Source organism: Tamandua tetradactyla, chromosome 20 (genome assembly GCF_023851605.1).
Source record: "Tamandua tetradactyla isolate mTamTet1 chromosome 20, mTamTet1.pri, whole genome shotgun sequence".
NCBI classification, from domain to species: Eukaryota; Metazoa; Chordata; class Mammalia; order Pilosa; family Myrmecophagidae; genus Tamandua; species Tamandua tetradactyla.
Window position 1 is genome coordinate 54181815 of NC_135346.1, and position 11692 is coordinate 54193506.

Below are 11692 nucleotides of genomic sequence, written 5' to 3' on the forward strand. Positions count from 1 at the left end.
TGTTGGAGATGAAGACATCATGTCCTCAAAGTACCTGGTGCCGCATGTGAGATAAAGTAATCATTTAAGAAGTCATCGCCATTGCCGTCGCAGTCACTGTTGACATTCATTTATAACATCCAGGGACCAGGATGGGCTCCTGGGCTGACGGCCTGAGCCCTTTCCCTGGCTGCCCAGCAGGTGGTAGCAGAAGCCTCTTGCTGGCGCCTTGGGGAGCTCAAGGAAATCACCTCACGGCTCAGGAAGTTGAAGCCATGGCGCCCTCGAGGGTTCCCGGCCCTGCTCACCCCTTCAGCAGATGCTTCCTGAGCACTCGCCAGGGTTCCCACGCTCAGGGGCCCGTGGGGATGGGGCAAGGACAGTGACCTGGGAAAGGTGAAGACTGGCCACACCTAAAGAAAGCTCAGGGAGACCCCCATGGAAGCTCCATAGAACGCGACTGTCAAGAGACGCGGAGGAGGTGGGCTCAGTCCCACCCCCACCCACTCACACCCTCCAACCCCCATCACTTCTCCTCGCCCCCTCGCACACCTTTGCCATCTCCCTCTCCTTTCCTTTATCTCTTCTGCTTCCTTCCTCCTTCACTTCCCCTCTCCCTTCCTTCTCTCAACAGATACATATTGAGCATCTACTGCATGCCAGGCTCCATTGTATGGCTGGGGAAACAGTAGGGGACAAAACAGGAAAAAAAAGCTCCATCCTCTGGAGCTTCCAAACGAATGGGGAGGTGGGTAATAGACAGACAGACAAACAAAACAACAAAGAAATAAAGGATAATTTCGGATCCTGGCATGTTTCGGGGTAACATGATAGAGTGACTCAGGAGAGGGAGCAAGGGGAAATGGGCAGAGGACAGGGGGAGCCAGGCTGAGGGACAGCTGTGCAAAGGCCCTGGGGGGCACGGCCGCGCTAGCAGGGGGCGGTGGTGGCCGGACTCAGAAGGTGGTCTGTGCAACAGCAACACCACCTACACTCACTAACGCCACTGCTAACACCTGGCTGAGCGCTCACTAAGTGCCAGCGGCCAGCATTACCCCTTTTTGCAGATGGGGAAACTGTGGGAGGAGCCAAAGCAGGATCTTTGGAGGCCCCAGAAGTCAGCAGGGCCACTGGAAAGATGCAGAAAGAATGGAAAGTGAAAATGAATATTTAGCAACTACTAGGTTGTTTGTTTTTGTTAGGGGTAATGAGACTTGAGTCCGGAGGGGAGGTAACTTGCCCAAGGTCCTTTAGTCAGGGTGTGGCAGACCTGAGACTTGAAACCAGGTCTTCCCCATTTGGGCAGGTGGTTTCTTATGTCCCCGAAGCCTCACAGCCACCTGTAGGGCCACCATTCCTCGGGCTCTACAGTTTCTCTGGCTGCAGCTCCTCAGCCACCCATCAACAAACCCAGGCCCCATCCCCACTTGGGTCCCCACTCCCCTCCACTGCCACACGCTGACAAACTTTGTCATCTCACTTGGGATGACTGCTCCCTGTTTCTTTCCTTCTTAATACAATGACAACTCAAAAGTACCTTGTTTACTTGATAAACAAGTTCCTCAGAGCTTAGCACCATACCTGACAAACAGAAGGGGCTCAGTGAAAATGAGTGAATAGGTGGATAGAAAAATGAACAAATAGGTGGATGGATGGAAGTCAAATGGATGGTGGACAAATGGATGGATGTACAGTTGGATGGGTAAATAGATGGGTGGATAGATGAATGGATAGACAAACGGATGGATGGATGGATGGATGCATGGAAGACCATTTGACCTGAGCCTGGGATTGCCCCTCAACCCTCAGGAAAGTGGTCAGAGAAGAGATGGCAGCAGTGATCCAGGTAAGAGGGTCCTCCAATGTAGAGTCATCTGGGGTAAGGGGCAAGTGTCAGTGCTGGAGATGGGCCATCAGCAGGTTCTGGCAAACTCTTATGAGCATAGAGCAATGATGAACAAACCCCAAGACGTGATCTAGAGCATCTCCTGGAAAGAACAAGGAGAGGGTGGAGTTCCTAGACCAGGGAGCAGAGTAGCAAAGCAGGTCAAGGATCTGACTCAGTCGGGAGCTGTGGGAGTTTGAGAAGCAGGGTGCAAACACCCACCCCATGTGTGGACGTGGCCCTCACTCTCAGTGCCATGGGTGAGCTTCACCAAGGTTCTGGAAGAAGGTGGGACATGATTCATACTGCACATGAAGAAACCGAGGCTTCCAGAAGAGAAGGGATTTGTCCAGGGCCACCCAGCCAGAAAATGGCAGAGTTGGGTTAGAGGCTTAGATAAGGGTGCCCCCAGAAACCCAGCCTTTACTTAGGATGCTAGGTGGAACCCTCATTCTTGGAGCCAAATGCCTTTCAAAGGGTCAGCAACAGTGGTGCCAGCCTTAAGAATCCTCAGGTACAAACTTCTGGCCTGCCCTTCCAACCAAGCTCCCCACTGTCTGGACTGACTTCCTAAAATGCAATCTGGCCACGCCGCACTGTGCCTTAGAAGCCTTCCACGGTTGCCCAGACCTTGGCTTTTTCCAGTTCCTCCGTCCCCTGACCCCGGTGGCCCTCCGCAGCCTTGTGCTTCAACCCCTACCCTTGTATTTCACCGTGAAGATGGGTTTCCATTTTCCTTAGCAAACACACTTAGCATGCTCTCCTGGGCCCCACCCCTTTTACGTGAGCCAATCTCCCTACCGGGAACACCTTTCCAAGCTTCTTCACCCAGACAGTTCTCACTCATTCTTCAAGACTCAGCCCTGGCTTCATTCCCCGCGGAGGCCACCCAGTTCCCATCTGCTCCAGTTACCCACAGTGCTGAGCTCCACGTCAGGGCAATTACCACAAGGTAGTAATTATCTGGTCACTAGTCTGCCTCCCCAGGTAGACTGAATTCCATGAGGACAGGCTTTGCGACTGATCCACCTCTGAATTTGCAGGACTTGGCACCAGCACCCAGCTGGAGTCTTTGTTATTATTTGTGCAAGGAAGGGAGGAAGGAAGGAAGGGGGGGGCACTTTACAATGTGCAAAGTGTCCTTTCATGTATATTATTTTATTGAAGAGCTGGAGTCGTAAGGAAACTTGCAGGGAAAGGGCCACACCCCACACGGAGGTTGTCACGCAGCAGTCCCTGGTAAGTTTGACGTCTGGAACTCAAACACAATTCCATAGAGGAAATCGATGCCAACATGCCAAACTTTTGGAAAGCGGATGCTCAGAGAAGCAACTCAATCTAGGGAAAAGACTCGGGCTTTAAAATGCAGAAGTCCTGGGGTAACAGAATGCTTCCAGCTTCAAGAAACAGTAAACAGAAACAGATAACCCAGCTCTAAGCATCCACTTGGACACCGCCCGGCCACAGACAAGTCCCCATATTCATTCAAGAAACCAGAGATGTATCCTGATTGGACAGCCTTAGGTCACATGCCCTGCCTGAACCAATGCCTGTGGCCAAGGGGAATGGAATGAGCTGATTGGTCCCAGGCAACCACAACCCTCCTTGGAGCTGTGCTGCCTGGGACAGGGCTACAGGGAAGGAAAATGTGGGGACCAGTAGGAAGGGAAGAGAGGTGTGGGGCTGTTTAGGCAACAGGTGTCCCCGGCACCCTTCAACTTTGACCCCGCCCTGTCCTACCTGTGTCACCTTAGGAAGATCACGCCACCTCCTGGGGCCTCAGTTTCCTCCCTGTAAAATGGGGAGACTCATGTCTCCGTCACAGGGTGGTTGTGAAGGCTGAGCGAGAGCAGCACAGAGTGCCTAGCTCCGTGGGAGGGGGAGGGGTCGCGGTGCCATCTAGTCCCGCCCCCTCGGTTCCCACGCTAGCCCACAGTTCTCCAACGAGGGACTAGTAGCCCACCCCATGAGAGACGCTTCCATCTGAGGGGTATATATATTTTTTGGCTTTCTGTGAAAGAAGAGACCTTGCTAGTGGCAGCAGGGCCAGACTAGAAGAACTTGTGCTTCTCCCGGCTTTGGAACTCATTTCAGCCTCAGCCAGGCACATCCTCATGCTACTGCTTGATGCATACCAGCCTCACTGGAATCCCTGCTATTTCCTTCTCTGGGCCTCCGTGTTCCCCTTTGCAAGACGGGTTGCCCATCAGGGCGGCCAAGAGCCTCTGGGACCGGACAGCCGAAATGCAAGTCCCAGCAGAGCGATTTGGGACCAGCGAGTTAATCTCTCTGTGCTCAGTTCCCTCACCTGTATAACAGGTATAATAAAAATTCCTTCCTCCCGGGGCTGTTATAAAAATTCAAAGAAATCAAATATTTATAAAGCACTTTATTAGTGGCTAGCATAAATTAAGAGGTTTTTTAGTTAGTCAACTAAAAGCCAAAGCATTATCCCCCAAACTCAATCTCATAGCACTTTGATAATTTTTTGCTAAATCTGCAGCCTACTTGTTTTAAAACTTAATGGTGTGTTAAAAAAAAAAACAACTGGCTCTCTGAACTCAATGTAGCTTAAAAGGAAATGTTGCGTCACTGCTCTAAATGGAAAATTGGAATCACTTCCCATAAACAGAAGGTTGTCATAAAAATGAAAATAACTAGCACTTAACATGGGCCGGGCAGTCTTCTAATCACATTGCTAGCATTAACTCCCTCATCCTCAGGACAAATCAGTGAGGAGGGCACCATTATGCTCAATCATATAAATGAAGAAACTGAGGCACAGGGATCTTAAATAACTTGCCTAAGGCCGCAACTGTAAAGCAGCAGGTTACGACTTGAAACCAGGCAGCCTGGCTCCAAGAAATGCACAAAAAGAGGAGTAAAACAGTTGTGTCTCCTATGTGAAGATTCTTGCCTCCTGCAGGCTTGTGTCTGTAACTGCTCTCTCTTTATTATAAAGGGAGATGCGCAAATCTTAAAAAGGCATGGAAGCCACAGCAGCACCCACCTGAGACTTTGTCCTTGAAGTCCGCAGAGGATGAATTTCTCACAGTGTGTTTTACTGTTGTTTAATGCTAAGCTTATGTAAAATCATCTCACCTGGAGCCAGGAATGTGCAGCCCGCAATTTGGGGAATCCTGAAACTGACAAGCTTCCAAGTGGCACCACCACCTGGCACTTTTAGCATTTTGGTGGGGGTAGAGCCCTAGAAAAGAAGTAAGAATGAAGTCAAATGAAATCAACAAAATGGGCAAAAATGGAAAATTAGATTCAAACAAAAGCCAATAAACGTAACAAACTGTACAGCAAATTGAGATCATAGCTGCAAAGAGCGGGGAAAATATGAATCCAATTAACTTCTTAACATAGTCTGAAGGCTTATGTTACCCTGTGTCTAAAGGCAACAAAACTGGAAAGGAAACTTGAAGTTTGATTTGTCGGTTGTTCAGCCATTCTGAAACTAGTCTGTGTTGGTGTAGCACCGAGAAAATGAGGAAATATATAAATGTTTTTGGGAGTGAAGTTTCTCACCAAGGGAGAAGGGAGATGCAGAAAGGGAACCGGAAAAGCTTAAAGAGAAGCCTGTGGTGCTGAACCGGAATTTATGATAAAAGTTTGATCTCGTGATTGAAATATATTTATATGTAGCGATTAAATGTAATTTCTTACTGTGGAAGAGACCCAGGAATAGTGACACTTTAGTAGCAAAGAGCCCACCTGGCATCAGATCTTAGATTCAAAATATTATTCCCCAGTAAAAGGAGTCAGGGGAACTTGGGGGAAATGACTGATTCTAGGCATGAAGCAGAAAAATGCAAGCTGAGTCTGGAATATCAGATTTTGGCAGAAAATAAGGAAGTGACCAAAGAATGAATGGGGACGCATCAATAGGACATATAAGCCAACTTGAAGAAGTTCTTGTTGGCCAAAGAGTGAACAATATGACTCACAGGGGACAATTGAGCATTAGATAATGAGGATGATGGACTATAACATATCGAGTAAAAAAGAATCCACAAATTCATCCTGGTGAATATAACATAAAGAACAAAGAAAGGGTGAATGGAAAAAAGGAAGGAGGGAGAACAGAGGAAGGGGGAGAGTGGAAAGGAGCACTCTTCTTTACAGAAAATTGTCAAGTACTAAATGAAGAAGGACGTTTCAGTTTGCTAAAGCTGATGGAATGCAGTATACCAAAAATTGATTGGCTTTTATAAAAGGAATTTATTAAGTTACAAGTCTACAGTTCTGAGGTCCTGAAAATGTCCAGATTAAGGCACCCACAAGAAGATACCTTCTCCGAGGAAAGGTAGATGGCTTCTGGAATATCTGTGTCTGCTGGGCAGGCACTTGGCTGGCATCGGCTTGTCCCTGTTACTAGTTGGTTGCTTTCATCTCTCTGCTCTGTGTGTCAGCTCTGACCGCTCTCTATGTTTTTCTGCCTTTTGCTCTCTTCATACAGGGCTCCAGGAAAAGGATTAAGACCCACCTTGAATGGGCGGGGTCTAATCAAAAGGTCCCACCCACAATTGGGTTGGTTACATCTCCATGGAAACAACCTAATTAAGAGGTCCCACCAAAAATGAGTCTGCCCCCACAAGATTGGATTAAGATTAAGAGAACACGGCTTTTCTGGGGGTACTTCACTGTTTCAAACCAGCAGAAAAGAATAATGAATTTATAAGATCATCATGTGACAACCACCAGAGTAAAAAAATCAATACAGTTACCATCAATGGATGCTGGAGAATCATCAGGATGGAATCATCAAGGAAGGACAGAGCTAGGAAATTATTTGGCTCCATAGAGTAAAAAATTGATATAAGTAAGAATCATCAATGGAGGGAGATTTTTTGTCAGTGGCCAGGAGATACACACAGTCTCAAAGCATTGCCCTCCATATTACATATTAATCACCAAAGGGGGAAAAAAAGCAGAACTTTTGTAATGGGAAAATCTGGCAGGCAGCACCTTAACCAAAAAATCAATTGGGACCAGCGGCTGTCATTGCCTCTTGATACGAAGCATCGAGCCCACAGCATCTGAACAATCCCTGCCAAAAATGCAGAACACGAATCTAATCATGAGGGAACCATCAGACAAACCCAAAATGAAGGACGTTCTACAAAACAATGGGTCCGTTTTTTTGCAGAAATGTCAAGGTCATGAAAGATAAAGAGGGTTGAGGAACTAACTGTTCCAGATTACAGGAGAGAAAAGAGACGTGACAACTGAATACAAGGCTCCATCCTGCGTTGGATTCTGGTTGGGAAAAAGAAATGCTAAGAAGAATATTATTGGGACAGTTAGCAACATTTGAGTATAAATTGCATATAAGATACTAGTATTGCATCTGTGCTACAGTTTTCAAAGTTACACCGTGATTATGCCCAGAATGTTAGAGTCTTTAGGGGTGAAGAGTCATGATGTCTACAACTTGCCCTCAAATGACTAAGCAAAATAATAATCATCATAATAATAAGTATGAGTACATGTATATGGAGAGATAAAGCACATGAGTCAAAACATTAACCACCGGCCACTTCAGGTCAGGGTTTCTCGACCTCAGCGGTACTGGCATTCTGGACCAGAGAATTCTTCGATGTGGGGGCCGTCCTGGGTATTATGGGGTGTTTAGCACATCCCTTGCCACTACTCACTGGGACCCACTAGTACCCCTTCCTCCCCCCCGCTCCCTTAACTGTGACAACCAAAAATGTCTCCGGTGGGAGGAAGGGACAGAATCACCCCTGGCTGAGAACCATTGGTCCTCGTGAAGTATAGGCAGGTGCTTACTGAGCTACTCTTGCAACTTTTCTATGGGCTTGAAAGTTTTCAAAATAAAAAATTAAGAAACACGAGCACATGCACCAAAGGAAGACGGTCTCGGTAGTACAGATGATGTGGATGGAGGAGCAGTGACACTTCTGGCTGAATGTTTGCAGCCCTGGCTCCCCCACCACGTGCGAGCTCCTTGATGGCAGGGTGCTGTTTCCCTCCTCCCCATCGCCCCACAAGATGCCTGGTCATGGCTCTGGGAGGTGGTGGGCACCTTCACAGCGTCACCACCACCGACTGGGGGGGTTAGGCAATTGGCCCCTAAGTTAGTGTGACATCAGCATGTCACCGCTGATGGGGCCAGAGCCAAGGATAGGCCAAGGAGAGGAAGCAAATGGAAACCCAGAGCCAAAGGGCAGAGGGGAGGAGGTCAGCACTGGTGCCAGCAGACGTCCGGGAAGGAGGATCCAAGCCAAAGCTGAGCAGGGACCGGAGTGTGTCTTGGAGCTCCCAGGGAACCCAGCCTGGGAAGTGGGGACTTTCAATGGGGTTGCCCATCTGTATTTGCAACAAGAAGTGAGGAAATGAAATAGACACATCCAGTGTATTGCCTGGGGCCACAGGACCTCAAGGGGACAGGAGAGCCATACTTGAGGTGAGGGGATATTGTTAGATGCCCAGTCACATTCCACCAAAAGGAGTGAAAGGCCTAGATACAATTCACCCCTGTAACCATCACTGCCACCCCAAAACAGACTGATGGAACATTCCAGAAGGAGAGGCTTGGACAAGAAGGAGTAAGAGGAGATGGTGTGTTCTCATCTGATCTGTGCCTAAGAGCATATGGCTGGCTTGTAACCAGTCACTAAACATCTGTGGCAATGCCCAGGGTCCAGAAGAAGGGACAGCCTAATCCCTGAGGAGTCCTTCATCCCTGCCTGACCTGACTCCTGGTACTCCTCTGATCTGTTCTACCACTGCCTTCCTTGTTCATCCCACTGTGCCATGCTGGCCTCCCTGCTTCTTCTTGAACCAGCTTTGCTATTCCTTGAACCAGCCTCAGGGCCTTTGCACGTGCTGTTCCCTCTGGAATACTCCCCCCCCCCCCATATCCTCTCAGCCTTCCTTCCACACTTTTTTCAGTTCTCTGCTCAAATATCACTTTTTCAGGGAGGCTCTCCCTGGCCACTGTATCTCCCCCAGTCATTCTCTTGCTTTGTTTTTCTTCATTGCACTTATCACTGCCTGAAATGACATTTTTATTGCTCACTTCTCGAACTGTCTGACCCTCTTGCTAGAATGTAAACCTGGTGATGGTGGGGCCTGTGTCCTGGTCACAGCACTAGAACAAAGCCTGGCATATACCAGGAGCTCAATAAGGACTTCAGGGAATGAAATAATTGACTTATTTTATTGATTTTCCTTCGGTTCTTTGTTAAAGTGATTCCCATCTCTCGTCTCACTTTTTTGATTGGCCAAGCACCTTTCTCCTATTCCAGGGGGAAAAGTGGCAAGTATTCATTTTTTAAAGGGCAGGGAAGACCACAGTAAACATGCCAATGTCATGTTTTGCCCCCTGAATACAGATTCTGACCAGTCCTGGGAAACCCAACTTCATCTCAGACAGCCTCAGACTAGAAGAGACCTCTGAGCCCTGCCCCAGCTATTCCCTCTGCCTACAATGCTCTTCCCCTCAATCTTTGCATAAGCACTTCCTGCTGACCATCCAAGTCTCAGCTCAAGTGTCATTTTCTCTGACAGCCCTTCCCTTGACCCACCAGTCTAAATCAGTCTCTTCCATTAAAACCAGTCCTTTCTTGTCACAGCAGGTCCCACAATTGTAATGAAATATTGTTTGTCTGCTCTCCAGTTGATTTTCTGTCTCCTTTCCTAACCTGATGGTTCCAGTAGGGCAGGGGCCTTGTCTCTGCTGTGTCCCGCAGTGCCTGGCATGGTTCTGGCCTATAACACGGGCTCACTGAGCTAGTGGGTGGGAGCATCAGGAAAGAGACCCTGCAGTGAGACCCCTCACTGCCCTGAGAACCCTCCTGTGGCCCCCTGTGTGGGAGAAACCACGCAGTGAACTATTAAACTTTCTCATCTGGGAAACCCCAAGAGCCCTCTCAGCCATTAGGGACTCCTAAGAAAATAGGCCAAGCCCTTGATTTTGAATCTCGCCCTTATGAAATTTATTTTTGTAGTGGAGAAGCTAAGGCCACCTATAATGAAGCCTAAGAGTTGCTTCCAGGAAGCCTCTTTTGTTGCTCAGATGTGGCCTCTCTCTCTCTCTAAGCCCAACTCTGCAAGGAAATTATTACCCTCCTTCCTAAGTGGGACATGACACCCAGGAGTGAAAGTCTCCCTGTTAATGTGGGGCATGACTCCCAGGGATGAGTCTGGCCTTGGCATTGTGGAATCAACAACGCCTTCTGGACCAAGACAGGGGAAAAGGTGTAATAAAATAAGGCATCAGTGGCTAAGAGAGATCAAATAGAGTCAAGAGGCTGTTCTGGAGGCTACTCTTATGCAAGCTTCAGTTAATGCTAATTGCCATGGTTTGCTAAACCCCAACCAACATCCCTTCTGTTAACTCTTAAGAACACCTAGGGCTCAAGCTGAGACTCTATAAAGGTTTCAATCACTAAGTTTGCTTTTCTGGAAACTATAATTCCCAGCAGGTTCCTAGGTCAGATAAATCCTGAAACCCAGAAGGACCAACCTCTCCGAGATTATCAGCTAATTACATCCCCCTATCTTTAGTGTAGTCACCCCTTCTGTGCTGGTTTGAAAGGAAGTGTGCCCCCTAAGAAAAGACATGTTTTAATATAAATCCCATTTCATAAAGGTAGAATAATCTCTATTCAATACTGTATGTTTGAAACTGTAATGAGATCATCTCCCTGAATGATGTGATTTAGTTAAGAATGGTTGTTAAACTGGATTAGGGGGTGACATGTCTCCACCCATTTGAGTGGGTCTTGATTGGTTTACTGGAGTCCTATAAAAGAGGAAACATTTTGGAGAAAGATTCAGAGAGAGCAACACTATGAAGCAGAGAGTCCACCAGGCAGTGACCTTTGGATGAAGAAGGAAAACACCTCCCGGGGAGCTTCATAAAGCCGGAAGCCAGGAGAGAAAGCTAGCAGATGACGCCGTATTTGCCACGTGCCCTTTCAGATGAGAGAGAAGCCCTGACTGTGTTCACCATGTGTCCTTCCACTTGAGAGAGAAACCCTGAACTTCATTGGCCTTCTTGAACCAAGATATCTTTCCCCAGATGCCTTTGATTGGGCATTTCTATAGACTTGTTTTAATTGGGACATTTTCTCAGCCTTAGAACTGTAAACTAGCAACTCATTAAATTCCCCTTGTTAAAAGCCATTCTGTCTCTGGTATATTGCATTCCGGCAGCTAGCAAACTAGAACACCTTCTCAACATGAAGAAGTCAAAACGAACATTTCCTAAAGATGCCTATACATTGGGACAGGGATCAGAAGAGAAGGATGAGATAAAACAGAGAAGATAGGATTTAACAGATGAGTATGACTGCTGAATCACTATATTAATATTCCTTCTAGCCTCCAGTGTTTTGGAGCAGCTAGAAGGAAAAATCTGAGATGGCTGGAATGGTAGCCCATGACAGACCCTGGAATTTGTTCTGTCATGATTTGTTGAAGAAGTATGCTTTGAAAATTATTGCTTTTTCTTTCTTTGTTTTGTATATATATATATATTATATTTTACAATAAAAATTGTTAAAAAAAAAAAAAAAAGAAGCCGTGTTGTCCAGCTCCTTTCTCTCTGGTATCCCAAGAATTCTGCTGAAAAACTGCCAGAGATGGACAATTCAGTGCTGGGCGAGGCATGGGGACTGGGGGAGCCCTGAGGAGCTTCTCTCTGTTCCCCATAAGAGTCCCTATCAGCCACGGGAGGGAGAGGCAGATTGAGGAGAGCTCAGGTCCTCAGTTCACTAGCTGCTGCAATGAAGGTTCAAGTTCAAGGTCATGACCTTCCTGGTTAAGACCTCAAATGCACAGGTCTTGGTT